Raw genomic sequence first — 14,101 nt, 5'->3', positions numbered from 1 at the left:
TGCACTGAGTGGGATTAAATCAGGATATAAACACATTGACGTTTTCTGGTGGTGATAAAGCGACAGTTTCTTCCTACTTCCTGCTTAACATAGATGCAGATGCAAATATACATCAGTATGTACCAGAACCTTCCTGCAGAAACTTCAGAGGACGTCACACACTTGATTTGACTTGGTTTGAAATGACAGCAAAGCAGTGCTGAAGGGCTTTGACATCAAAATGTACATTATCAGCACTAAAGTACGACATGGTGTCGTCAGCATAGAGATGTATATTACAACTGGAGAATGGACAGAACAAGATTGAACCTAAGTAGTTTAGTGGAGGTTTGATACATTAAATGTGTGTTTTTACATTTTGATTAATGTGTGCAATAAAAAACAACTTTTCTGAGCGTCTCTGTAGATGTTGTATAGTTTGAACACGAAAAAGTGAATTTACATTCAAAATAAAAGTCTCAACTTTGATCTTCTTGTTTTCCTCCAGACTGAAGACGACTCCAGTAAACTCGATTACTCTGAGGTGGATTTTTCCAACGTTGCTGCCTCCTCTCTGAACAGCGCCCCCTGTGGTGACGTAGATAACGTCCTCTACTCCTCACTTCAGATGGATGTGACGTCCACCAACAGCATCGGAGGAGCTTCACCTCCTTCTCTGCTCTTGCTTTACATGTCTTGAGATTTTATGACTTCTTTATTTCATAACTGTGCAGTGGGTCAAAACAGTTGCTAATTCACTTTAACGTCTATGAAAAAAAAACCCGCCGTATTTCAATTTGGTTGTACTCTTTGGCTGTACTCCCAATAATGTGGCTCTGTGGATTATAATAACGTTCAAGGTTCACAGAAATAAGAAGTCACGTAAAACCCCTTATGGCCCCAATACTCTGGATTTTGTTACCCCTCTACAGCAAAGAATGCAAAGTTAGCGTGACCCACAGAACCACAACAACCACATTCATGGGAATTACCCCAAGTTGGAATAAATCTGAGTCATCATTTAAATATTTTATTGATACACTGTTATTGTAATTCTGGTAAAGTGTATTGTTTTACTTGTTTAGAAAGGTAAAGGTGTAAAGTTCACACTGCAAAGTCTCTCAGGATAATTCAAACTGGTTTTATGTACTCAGATTTTCTAACAACTGCGACTGAAGATGTTGTGACATGATGCAAACGTCACTTTTTCTTTATGTCGTCTATGATACAACCGAGGAATCTCACAAATCCGTGTAGAGGAGTAAATTTAACTTCATGCAACAGCAAAATCTTTTTTCCCCAAAAAAGACAAATGATATATATATATATATACACATATATATGTACATAGGTATATATGCAGTTCTGACATTTAATTAATACTTACAGACATAAACATATGGTTTGGACATTTTTATCAATATTTTTTTTGACATTTGAATTATATTTTTGGATATTTCATTATTATTTTGGAGACATGGACAGAGATATTGATATGTTTCTGATATTTTATTAATATTTTTGAGTATATTCGCTGATTTCTAAATCTGTATTAATGTTGACAGAAATGGTAATAGCTTTTGGATATGTTATATTTTGGGGCATTTTAGTATTATTTGTATTTTCTATGAATATTTTCATACGTATTAGAAATGCTTTATGGACTTTTAAATCCTATTTCTCCAACCTAATTTGTTTTTTCCTGAAACAACATTTTTGCATATTTTATTTTTCTGCATGGTTGGAAAGTTCATCAATTGGGGATAAATGGCAAATATTTTTTTTGTATTTTTTCTGAACATGTAAATTGTAAATGACTCAGTGTTTGCTAACGAAGCTAAATAATATGATGCTAACCTGCAGCCATGTTATGGGATTTGTTGACTTCCAGTTTCTTTGCATCAGTTAAAAAAGAAATTAGAAACTACATATGCTGTGTGTGTGTGGTGTGTGTGTGTGTGTGTGTGTGTGTAGAGGTGAAGATCAGGTCTTTTTGTGAGAAAGGAAGCAAAGTAGACAAAGTCAGGCCTCTGGTGTGGTTGAAGCTGTGGCAGGTTTCAAAGATAATGATTCTTCAAATTTGTCTTAAGCAGGTTGTGTTCACTTGAATATTTCTGCTTCAGAGATGTGATGGAGGACAAAAATCTACTCAAAGAAATAAAGATGCATCGCTGCACTTCCTCTGGCGTCCAACTCAGTTCCCCTAAAGCAGGGGTGTCAAACTCCAGTCCTCAAGGGCCGCAATCCTGCATGTTTTAGATGTTTCCTTCTTCCAACACACCCGATTCAAATGATCAGCTCATCATCAAGCTCTGCAGAAGTCTGAGAACGATCCTGATCATTTGAATCAGGGGTGTTGGAAGACGGAAACATCTAAAACTTGCAGGATTGCGGCCCTCCACGACCGGAGTTCGACACTCCTGCCCTAAAGTGAGAAAATGCTGGTGATTTATTTCTGTGCACATCATGTGAGCGATGCCTGCAGTCGTCCAGAAGGTGGCGGCGTTCGACTGCTGAAGGTTCTCTGCAGCCACAGAATACACAGAACCTCACAATCGGAGCACAGCAACAAAACGTTCTGTAAGAGTTGCTCAAACGTTTTCCCAAATCAAACTTCGTGACACAACAAATGTCTCTGCTTCTGTATTTAAATGTTCTGGAGCTGTTCGTGTTCCTCAACATAACCACACAAAGGTTTTAGGATTGTACAATAGCGAGGTGTGTCCTCGTGTAAAAATGGATCAAAATGAGGCCCCTTAAGCGTCTGTTATCCAATTAAAGTCGGTGTTATCAGACTCCGCAGCGGCTCGTTCTCTCTCAGCAACACTGATTAAGCTCTCGATGTTTCTCAGTTTGTTCCTCTTTAGGATCACGGGGAGCCTCCTGGAGTCCTGCAGTCCTGCAAGAGTCACAGAAAAATACACAATTTGGTGAAAAATGCTTCTGTAGGAGTGCCGTTTACATCCATTGTACAAATACACGCATTAGTTTCTGAGATCCTCTCACTGTCACTGTGATTATAGTCGACGCAAATTAGATGTCAACACGAAAAGTCTGAACTACATCAGGTGCAGTACTGACACCATCTCTCAAAGGCAACATGTTTTGTTCAACTCCATCCTGATGAAGTCTTCTGCAGCAAGTTCCTATGATGTCCAGTCGTAAAGTTTTGATTTACTCGTGGTTTAAATTAATTGTACGTAAAAGTCGACACTGCAAGATGCAAACTCTGAGCACTGCTGACCCCAAAGTTCTTCCTGTGAGAAGATACCACCGTGAAAGGTCAGTTTTGTTGCATGAATTAAACAGTATGAGTGTATGGAGAGCGTTTGAGACAAAGGGTTAGGGTTAAACCAGGCCACAATGGCTGCCCTGTTCTGATTGGCTCACAACTCAGGACAAGTCTGGGCTTGACCAATGGAGGACACAGAGCAGTTTAAGGCCTTTGCACTTTGCATGCTCCTTGGACGTTTGCCACCTGCATTTTTGTTTGGACCCTTTCTAAGGACGTTCGTCTGCAGGAAAGCGGATCCATTTTCTGTCTGAACCAGGTAAGTTGTCCATTCAGGTACGACCAATCAGAAACTGCTGATATTTTTCTAGCATGTGAATGTGTGTAAATTTGACTTAAATGAACAGTGAGCGTTTGATACTTGCAGTGTTGTGTTTGCAGAGTCGCTCTCTGCTCGTGAGTTCTCTACAGACAGTTGAGCAGCAGTAGGACAGAATTCATATTAATGTAGTTTTGAAGAAGTAAACATTCATTTTTAACATTACTATATTTGTTTAAAGCCTCAATATAATGCCTTGGAAATGCAAACGCTGCCATCTGAGAGAAGGGAGCACAGCTTTTCAAACAGTGTAGGCTAAAGCATGGAACTTATTCCAGAACCGAGCCCTGTCCTTCCAGTCCAGGCGTAGTTTGCTCCATTGTAGGAATCAGAACATTTCCAGCGTATTTCCAGTGTCGCCTTTATTGATCTGCACACACTTGTCCCAATAACTTGTATTGTATACAAAGGGGACTGAGATGATAGATGACTTGCACGATGAAAACTTTGTTTAAAGTGAAGAAGAGTTGCACACCGTCGACCTCACGGTCTCGTCCGAGACCATCTAGATCCAGTGGCAAGACCAGGTCAGGACGACTGGAGACAGAAACAGATGCAGTGGATGACCCGGATGTCCTTTAGTGCTTCATCTTGCCCTGTGTGCTCCACAGAGCCTTGCTGTAGCCGCCTTCTTCTCCGCTGAGCCAATCTACTGGTTTCAGCTGCAGAATCCAGAGTCCAGTGTTCGTATGCGTAGGTAGGCGCGCCCTAACTCACCGAGGGTTTGAGACCCGTCGGCTACCTTCACTTGGTGTAGCCGGCCAGTCGTAGCCGTTGCCCGGCGTGTGACCGCCGTTGCATACAAACAGCTACGAGAAGCCACAAGTGAGAGTCAGATGCAGGCGGGGACCAAAGCGGACCAAAGCCGACCAGCTACTCCGAGGAGTACGACTGCTGCCCCTTCAGAGGTATTACACCTCCCAGACACCCCATTTTATATACAACATAAACAAAACAGTTCAAATTCGGCCACTAAAACTGGTCAACCTGACACCTGACGAGAAATCAACCCTACTGTCCAATAAACCACCGACTGTCGTAACACCAGCTCTACACCTCAACAGACACCTCCTTGATAAATTACAGATTTTTGTTATTTTAGTTTCTGAAGTCAGTGTTGACATGATTACAAGTTCTTGGCTTTTCTGAGATATTCAGTAAAAAGAAAAAAAAAAAAGAAAAATCGGCCAAATCCTGAAAAAAAAAAAAAAAAAAAGAAAAATCGGCCAAATCCTGAAGCTTCAGAGATGCATTTTGTGTTCTGTTTATTCTACTGGGAGGCGAGCTGACACGGACCGAGCCTCGTGGTCGAACCGTCCACGTGATCGGTCAAATGTTCTCAATTTAAATCTTAATGCATGTTACATGTAAATACAATGACTTTCCTTATTCACCACAATCTAGGCGTTTCTTTAAGATGTTTATGTGAGAATACAGTTTATCGATCAGGGCTGGGTGTTGCTGTATTAACCTAAAACAGGGTTAAAATAAGACGGTAAAACTCTAATTTTGTTCAGTGTAATGTGCTTTGTTTGCTAATTTATCAACAGGTTTGGAGAAGCAGTGACTAGAACACGGTATGACCTTAAATGCAAAGAGAGGTTTACTTTATAAGCAGTAAAAGTGGGTTAATGTTGGATTTATGTGTTTGTGAGAAATTTGTGATGCAACAGTCCAGTGTCAAAAAAAAGGTAAATATTCTAAAATATGTTTATGCAAATCCTAGACTATTAATGCACTTTTTTATCGGCTGTAATGGAGAATGGAGAGTCCAGTATTACACTTTGAATGTATGGAGATGACGGACACGAACAGTTTGGACAGAAACATGAAGGAGGTTTCATTCAGCACGGAGCTAATCGGGCAGCTGTGGTGTTTTTACTTCACGGTGTGGATGATGACTATAACGACCGCCGTCCTCTGATTACGCTGCACTTTAAAAGCCTTTTAATACCTCTTCATTTTCCTCTCGTTTCAGCTCCTCTTTTTTTTTTTCCTCACCCCCTCCCGACCTAATTGTCTTCTCGTCCCTCGCGCCTCCTCGTCTCGCCTCCTTCCCGCTTTCAGCCGCTTCGTTTCTCGCCTTCGCTCGGCCTCGCCCCTCCGACCGCAGCCCCTCCGTCAGCGATTACACATAACCCCCAAGTAATTAAGCTAAGAACACAGATGGGGACGCGGGTCATAAATAAACAACTGTAAGTGATATTAAACTATCGGGGAGAGCGCTGGCAGCAGGAAACACGTCGTCAGGAGTTTTTAAATGAACGCTGGCTGAGCAGCAGCACAAGTCTGACTTCCCACATTATTATCTCTGTGGCAGATGACAGAGTTAGGAAGGCCTTTTTTTTTAAAGTGTGCTGAGGATTATCGAGCCCCGAAGAAGATACGAAGCCAAACTAAAAATTGCACCAGGGTGTTTTTTGCTAGTTTTATATTTAACACTTGCACAGCAGAACAAAAAAAGCACACGTGACGTAGTAAGATGATGTTTTGTAAAGGCTAGATCCTAAAACTCATGAGGAGATAACTGCATTTATCATTAATCAGACAATTTAAACCTCCAGTGATCTTCCTCCTGACAGGTAGTCAGACTCCCTGGATGTAGACTTCAGGTATACTTGTGCACATAATTCAATCAGTTTTCTCTCCCCTTGGACTACGTGACTGCAGAATCCCAGCTTCCCTGCATGCATGCATTCACAAAAACATCCCGTCACTGTTTTGGTTGCTGCATCCTGGACCGGTCGGAAAATGCAGACGTAGTCCCACAAAAAAAAAAATTAAACCTGCATGACCTAAATATGAGGTTTTGTAAAGTCTAGATCCTGAAGCTGTTCTCCTGAAGAAATTAGTGCTTCTGTCATTAACAGAGAACAAAACTTTTATCTTCCACCTGACAACTAGTCATGGAGCTCTACTTCAGGTGCATTCTGCGTATAATTCATACAGTTTTCTACTATGTGCTGCTATGTCGCTGCAGGAAACAGCAGCGTCCAAGCAGCAACCTGCAGAATGAAAGTGTAACGCTCTGCTGAATGTTTAGGTCATGCAGTAACCAGTGTTGTTGTTTCTGACACTGAATTAGCTTCCCTCCATGCACGTGTTTAACCAGAACTATTCCCTCTCCGTGCTTTGCTGGGGCACCGTAGCTGCATCCTGGGCTCAACCCCGCCCAAGACTATTGTGTCTGGTTTAAAGGAATGAAAACTATCCAGGGTAGTTTTTAAAAAACTGTTACAGCAGAATGATAATGGGGTGCAGTCAGACCAAGCAAAACAGAGCATGCACAATTTAGTATTGAAATGTTCATATTCTGAAAATCAGACTGTTGTGAGGAAATGACAGCATTTATATTCATCAGTAACCTTAACCTTCCTCCTGACTCACCAGATGTAGACTTGGGGTATGAGCCGACTATTTCTGCTGCACAGTTTATGTCTCCTCCCCTTCTGCTGTCAGCATGTCACCATTTGTAAAAACAATAAAAATAAAATAAAATAAAATAAAATGCCCTTCGCTACAGGAAACAACAACCTCTGATCAGAAACCTACAGGCTGAAAATGTGTAGCTTTGCTGAATGTTTGGTTGTTGTTGTCAGTCAGCTGGCCTTTTTAACAACAGCGCTGGCTTCCCTTCATGCGTCATCCACCAAAACCGATCTCCCAGCACTATTTGTTCGGGGCACCGTTGCTGCATCCTGGGCTTAGGCCCGCCTATAGCAGAATGATGGTGGGGATGCAGTCAGACTATTTTCCGGTTCTGAGGCGAGACTCCCCGACAAACCTCTTTATTTGTGAGGAGCAGTCGGGAGGGCAGACGTACAAAATAAAGCATGCACGGTTTAGTAAAATAGTGTTTTGAAGTGTTTATGTCCTAAAAATCAGACTGTTGTTGTGAGAAAATGACAGCATTTAGCATTCATCAGCAACCTTAACCTTCCTCCTGACTCACATTTCTGCTGCACAGTTTATGTCTCCTCCCCTTCTGCTATCTGCATGTCACCATTTGTAAAAGAAAATAAAGTCCTTCACTACAGGAAACAACAACCTCCGAACAGAAAACATACCTGCTACACTTTGGCTGTTGTTGTCAGTCAACTGGCCTTTTTAACAACAGCTTCCCAACACGCATCGGCCACCAAAACCGATCTCCCAGTACTATTTGGGGCACTGTTGCTGCATCCTGGGCTCAGACCGTCGTAAATACGTCTCGCTGTGTGAGACAATCTGAAAAACCTCGTCTTTATGCACGAGGATCAGTTGTTGAGGCAGAAGTTGTGCGTCGGGCGGCTTGTCTGTGTCGATTCTCCGTCGTGGCGATCGTAGGAGCTTCAGTAAAAAGCAACTGGACTTCTGTTTTACGGTTCTTGAAGAGTAGGCTTTGAAAGTTCAGTTAGAACTGAAGAACCTCGAGTCGGTAAAGGGAGTGTGAAGCTCTTTGCAAACTTTGTGTCCAGCATTCACGTGGAAGTTATTTTCTAATCCAGTGTCGACAGTCAACCTACTGGAACTTCAGCCAGTTTAACCGAAACCATCAGCAGCAGAAACCACGAGTGCTGAGATGGTTCCTGTACTTTATTTTTTCTGGTATTCTTGTGTTTGCCTGACTGTGCTCAGCTATTCATTTCATCCTTCATCTCATCTGCCAGCAGTGAGAAGTTAAAATATCTGCAGCCAAATATAGCGGCGGTAAAGATTACCTTCCCCCCGTCCAGTCCTCCATCATCTGGCCGTCGTCCTCCTCCCATTAAAACCATAATGAGGCTGTTGCCGTTTTTGGAGACCGAGGCGGGACGACTAATTCGTCCTCGTCGCCGGAGCTGAATAATTGAAATAGACGAAGGAGGTGGAGAGAGGGTGGTGGTGGTCCAAACGCTGGCGAGAAACCTCACCAAGTAATCAATGGAATTAAACTGTACGACGACGGATGACAGACTTCACCGATGATGAGACGTATTTCCAAACGGTGCAACAGCTGATGCCGGCTAATCCTGAAAACAGAAAACCACGAATCAAAACTCTGCCTGAGTTTAGCTGCAGCTGCTGGTTTAACGTGGTTTAGATGCTGTGGATTCTGCTGCAGGCGGACCGGCGCTGAATAACGATGTGGATCTTCATCACCTTCTGCACTCGTGTCATGAGCGAGGAGTCCAGACAGAAGACTAGTTAAAGATGGATCAGTCTGAGGCCCAGCGTTCATTATCCAGTCTGAGTGTTCAGCATTAATCAGGCCCATCGGCTGAACTCGGGGAGGAGACGGAGCCTCAGACTCTCCTGCTGCTGTCTTTCAGACGTTTGTCTCGTTTAGTCGCATAAAAGGATGTTTTATTACCGTTAGTTAGGATAAAACAGAGTCTGTGTTGGAACAAATGCTGTGATTCCTCCCTGGAGATGGACGAATGCGTTAAATTGTTAAGAAAACCAACAAATGTGTTGAACACGATGTGATCTGGACGTTTTTAATTATTTTGTCCAAAGTGTGAAGCAGAGTTTCAGCTAATTAGAGCAAAGAATTCGTTCAGCTTTCCTGACAAAGTTAATTTGAAAAAAAACTTTAATTTTACTGAAAATATCTTTGAAATTTTACTGTAGTTTTCTCAGAAAAATTACAAACCAGCAGCTATTTATGATCTTGTGCTGCTCATGCCAACGTAATTTCATTTCTTGTTCTCACTTTTTTAATTTAATTGTTTTTTGTTTTTTTTCCAGAAATATTCCTGTATTATTCATTCTGGGTTCATTTTTTTCAGTGTTATTTTTTATTTTTTAATAACATCCAAGTTTACATGAAATGACAATAATTATTTGTCATCACATTCGTAGCTTCTTTGAACATTTTACTTATAATTTTAGGGTCAATTTGATCAGTTGATGAGCATTAATGTGTATTTTTGCAATCAAACTCTGTATTTCTGGAAATTCAATAATTAACACATATCTATATTTTAATGAGTACAAAGCTGTTCTTCAGGTTACACCTTTCAGCCACGTCGCTCCGTCTCGTACAGAATAAACCAGATTTTGGTGCTAAATGGGCTGAATTGACGTAATCGTTTGCACCTGAGCAGGTGAGGATAAAAGACTCACCTGAGTCCTGCTGCTGGAGCTCCTCAGGTGTTTGTTTCTGCACTTTGTCCCCCAGATAAATGTCTTTATTTACTAGAATGAATCTGTTTGAGCTGCAGCCCACAGTGCTCCAGATCTTCCTGGTGGCTTCTGCAGAGTCATTGGTGAGTCATCTTTGGGTTCCACCGTCGGTTCTGGTTTGGTAGCTGTAGGGGGCAGGTTCTGGGCTTGGAGCTCTGCCGGTCGGCCCATTGGCCTCCACGGACATTCTGCTGGTCTCAGAGAGATGACGAAGCTTCAGGTTCAGAGGTTCTTTTTCTTCCAGAGTTTGGAACCAGAGTCAAACTTCTGCAAACTAAAGTGTTTTGGAATCAGTCGTGTTCGTACTTTGTCCTCCAAAACGAGGCTCGAGCTCGTTTAAGGTGTCGGATCGTAATTATTTCAGCCAAATCTGTAAAATAAAACTTTAGGACTTTAGGGTCAAACAGTTTATTGAAGGCGTTCGATCTCAATAATTTAAAAGAAAAAGTACGAAAAAAAACCCCAAAACAGTCATAAAAATGTTTGCAGATCAAAGTTCTTTTAAGTTTATTTCATGGTTTTGGTTTTACTGCTGCTGGTCGTCCAAATCTTTATTTTTTAGTGATTTTTATTCTCTTTTTTATAACATTGACCTCTGAACCCGTCAGCGGTTCTGCCTGCTGCTCCTGGTACGATCCATTTTCTTTCTTTTTCATCAGATTTGACCATTTTTACCAACGTTAAAGCCACAGAACCCTTAGACGTGATCCAGTCACCACCACAGGAGGCGGCTACAGCTCCTCACCACTTTAACTCTATGATTCTGCTTCATGCTGCTCCTCAGTGTCGTCTTTGCATCGGAGCCGATGTTCTGGTGAAGCTTCTAACCTAAAAATGCTAAAACCCAGTTCTGGATCTCTTCTGCCCATCGGTTCTCCTCCGTCCGGCCTCGGCGCCGCCAGATTTGTCGGCCGCGAGGCCTCGTCGGCGTCTCCGTCCGACGGCGTCGCGTTCTGGCCCGTTCCATCGGTCTCCATCTCCCCGTACATCTCTCTTTCATTTGAAGGAGTACATGAAGCGGCGCCGATAAAGGAGCGCGGCCTAAATAATTTACGGCGCCGTACGACCGGCGTGCGGAGTTTAATACGGGGTCAGCGCTGCGAGCCGGCGGTGGCTCTCCATCACACCGTCCCCCGGCGGAGGCATCAATCAGGCCCGACACTGACTGATGGATTTACTCGGCGCTCAGACTGTTTGGACAGACAAGTCAGGCCCAGATTTATTGAGCGCCGCGGCCAAAGTTTGAGAGAAGGAATAAAAATAAATAAACCCGAATCCCCTCCTTTGTTTCGCTTTGAAGCATCGGCAGCAGAATCCTGGATCCTGAAAGAGATTTACAGTAAAACGTTCCAGCGTTAGTGACAGCTCTGCTCTGAGGAGGGAGTCACTGTGGTGCTTGTTTAGCTACATACGAGCTTCTTCTTCATACGTGTGCAGGAGGACGAGGGTCGGAGCGTGACGGGATAAACTGGAAAACAACGTCTATTTTTACACACGTTTTTATTTTACAGATTTTTTAAATGTAAAGAAAAACAAAAAACTCACTAAAATATCAATAAAATAACAACTTTTTTAAACCATAAGAAATTCCTTTCAAATATAAAAGATTTTATTTAATAGATGATCGTGTTAAATTCATGCTAAATTCTGTAAATGTGCAGCATTTATCTAGTCAATAATTTTTTTTGTTGGTTTTTTTTTCTTCTAATTCTTAAACGTCTGTCGTTATGTTTAAAAAAAAAAAAAAGCACGATGTCGTATGAAAGTCTAGAAAATATATCGTATCAATGATCCTGCTGGAAATTTTTCTTTTTCTATTTTTGTGAAATACACACAAAAAAATCACCAAAAAAAATTACAAAAACTGTAACTTTAAAAACCTCAAACTGTGAATTATCATAAAAATTTTGAATAGTTTGACATTAAAGGACAAATTTATTATTTTGTTTATTCAACAGATGAAAATTATACATTCAGGTTTAAATGCAACGTATTATTTATCATTTCATTTTAAAAAAGCTTCTATGATTTTTCATACGTTTGTTAGTTAACTGACTTTTTTGCAACAGAAATCTTGAATGAACGTGTTTCCATCAGTGTGTGGCGTCTATAAGGGCGTTCTGATAGAGCTCCGAAAAATGTGCATGATCTCATGTACAGTTAAAAAATCTATTGTTAGCAGAACATTACAATTATGTGTTTCCTTTTAAACAGTTTATGTTGAAGCCTGTTGCCTCAATGGGAATCTGTTTGAAGCTGCATTTCTGAAATACACACAAAAAAAGTAAAACCTTCAACCACAAATCATAAAAAATTCCATTTTTTAAAAGTTATTTTTCATTATTTTCTAGATTTTTTCCCCTTTTTTGTTCTTTTCTTCATTTTGTGTTGAAGAAATTCTAAAATAGTTTGTCAAAAAAGGAAACAATTTGTTAATACAGCTTTTATTTACTTTAGTTGTTTTTACACGTGTGAATATACTTCATGAAAAAGCAAAATAAATTAATAAACCAAATAAACAAACAGTTATTAAAGTCAAATGAGACGAAAAAATCTATTTTATGACTGTATTCTTATGGTTTTTGTTTTTTTCTTTAATTTACAGGGCAGTTTACCTGTTCATAATGTTCATAATAACGTGATGTCTTGATCAACTTCCCTCCGGTTTAAAAACCTCTTGAGGAGAAAACGCTGTCGCTGTGTCAGTAAATCCGACACGTTAACCTTAAAGGACACTGAAGCAGAAAGCTGCACATCTGCCAGACTCCTGGTTGTCGGATGTTTCTCAGCAACCAGCCGCTAAGTTCACGTTTCCTCTGCTTGTGTTTCACACGGCGGCCCGATCAGAGCTTGTTTGCTGCAAACAGCCTCCTACTGCTGCTGGAGGCTGAATTAATGAGAGAGCAGGAAAGACTTTATTATCACTACGCACAGCCGGCAGACCCACGGACGCCACGAGGGATTCGGGTGAACGTCGTCGTCCCAAAACAGCCGAAGCAGCTCTGCAGGTTCTTGTTGAGGCTCGTCATGAACCCAGAACCGATGTGCTCCTTCCACTCCGAGCTCATGTGGAACCTACGCACGGCGTGTTCTGGCAGGTCCGGCGCGATACCCAGCTCTGCTCTGGGAGGCTTCCAGGTATGGAAGTGTGAGAGTTTGAGCTTAAAGCAAGGTGTCGCTGGAAAGAGAAATGAAACTTAAAACAGACAGAGACCCTGCGCTCCGTCGGCTTTTCAGTTTCAATGCGTCTGAGCCGTTGGTTAAACGAAGATACGATCACGTCTGAAAACCAACGTGGAGATCTGAAAAACTCCGTCTTTGCATGTAGACCAGAGGAGACGGAGTTTGATGTCACAGCGAAGCGTCACCATGTTGACAGTTTGGCTGCTGTGATAGAAACAGATGCTGTTAAAGCAGAGCTGGTTTTTACGTTTTTTTACGTACCACATGTAGGAGCAGCTCCACTTCGCTGTCGGTCCAAACAAACGACCCTCGCACCATCAACATTGAAGAAACAGGAAGTAATTTGTGCCGTTTGTTGTTTTTTCCAGGATTCTGATTGGCTAGCGGGGCTTTATGCTTCTCGTTACACTGCCCCCTGCAGGTCTGGCAGCTCATAGCAGCTCTGAGCGACGTGTTTGTGCGGGTTTGTGTAAACGTAGACTTCTTTGAAGCCAATTTGGTGTGAACGATGTTGTTTTTGAAAACGTAGATCCATTTTTGTGAATACCGGCTATGTGTAAACGTGGCCTAAAGCGTTCTGAGATCCTCCTCCCTGCCGAGTTAAAACCCGTCGCTGCTCCCACCAAACGCTAGCTTCACCCCAGGAGGAACCTTCACCTTTCTTTGGAAACCTTTTGTGTTCCAACATGCAGATTTTCTTCAATCTGCTGTGCAAAACGGTGAATCGTCTGCAAACGAAATACTTCAACTGTTCACCAGCGGACGGATCAGAACCAAGCAGATCACTGACATGAGCTGCAGGGTCGAGTGGTTTAAGTGCATCCAAGTCTTCTATCCTTAAATCGACGGGTTCTGGAAGTTCTTTGCATCGTCACAGTGTCGCGTATGAATGATTTGGAGCCGTTTCGTGAACATTTTCTGCAGAATGTTTTGTTTTCAGAAGAACGTTCTCACTGAGCTGCTGCTTTTTAACGTCTGATTGGACGCCGAGTCGCATTTCGTTGTCTCGGAACTTAAAATGTTTAAATGTGAGCGATCAGGAGTTAACGAAAAGGACGAGATTAATTAACTGGTGGAGCGTCTGCCAGCTTTATTGTCTCCTCCTCCGACTTGTTTCCGTGCCAGGTACGTTGTTTGCATTGATGTCACTGCGGCTGAGCTGCAAAATGTAAGAAAAAAAA

General features: G+C 41.9%; 1 long non-coding RNA gene across 1 annotated transcript in view; it reads left to right on the top strand.

The window, feature by feature from the left end:
- Positions 1-1,253, top strand: part of LOC103370116 (uncharacterized) — a 1,993-nt gene extending 740 nt beyond the window's left edge. The window contains exon 3 of the long non-coding RNA XR_520874.1: positions 488-1,253. This is a non-coding gene — a long non-coding RNA (uncharacterized LOC103370116). The remainder of the gene's footprint in view (positions 1-487) is intronic.
- The last annotated feature ends 12,848 nt before the right edge of the window (positions 1,254-14,101 follow it).

This window comes from Stegastes partitus, unplaced genomic scaffold (genome assembly GCF_000690725.1).
Source record: "Stegastes partitus isolate 25-593 unplaced genomic scaffold, Stegastes_partitus-1.0.2 Scaffold1373, whole genome shotgun sequence".
NCBI lineage: Eukaryota > Metazoa > Chordata > Actinopteri > Pomacentridae > Stegastes > Stegastes partitus.
This window is presented reverse-complemented; position numbering and strand designations above follow the sequence as displayed.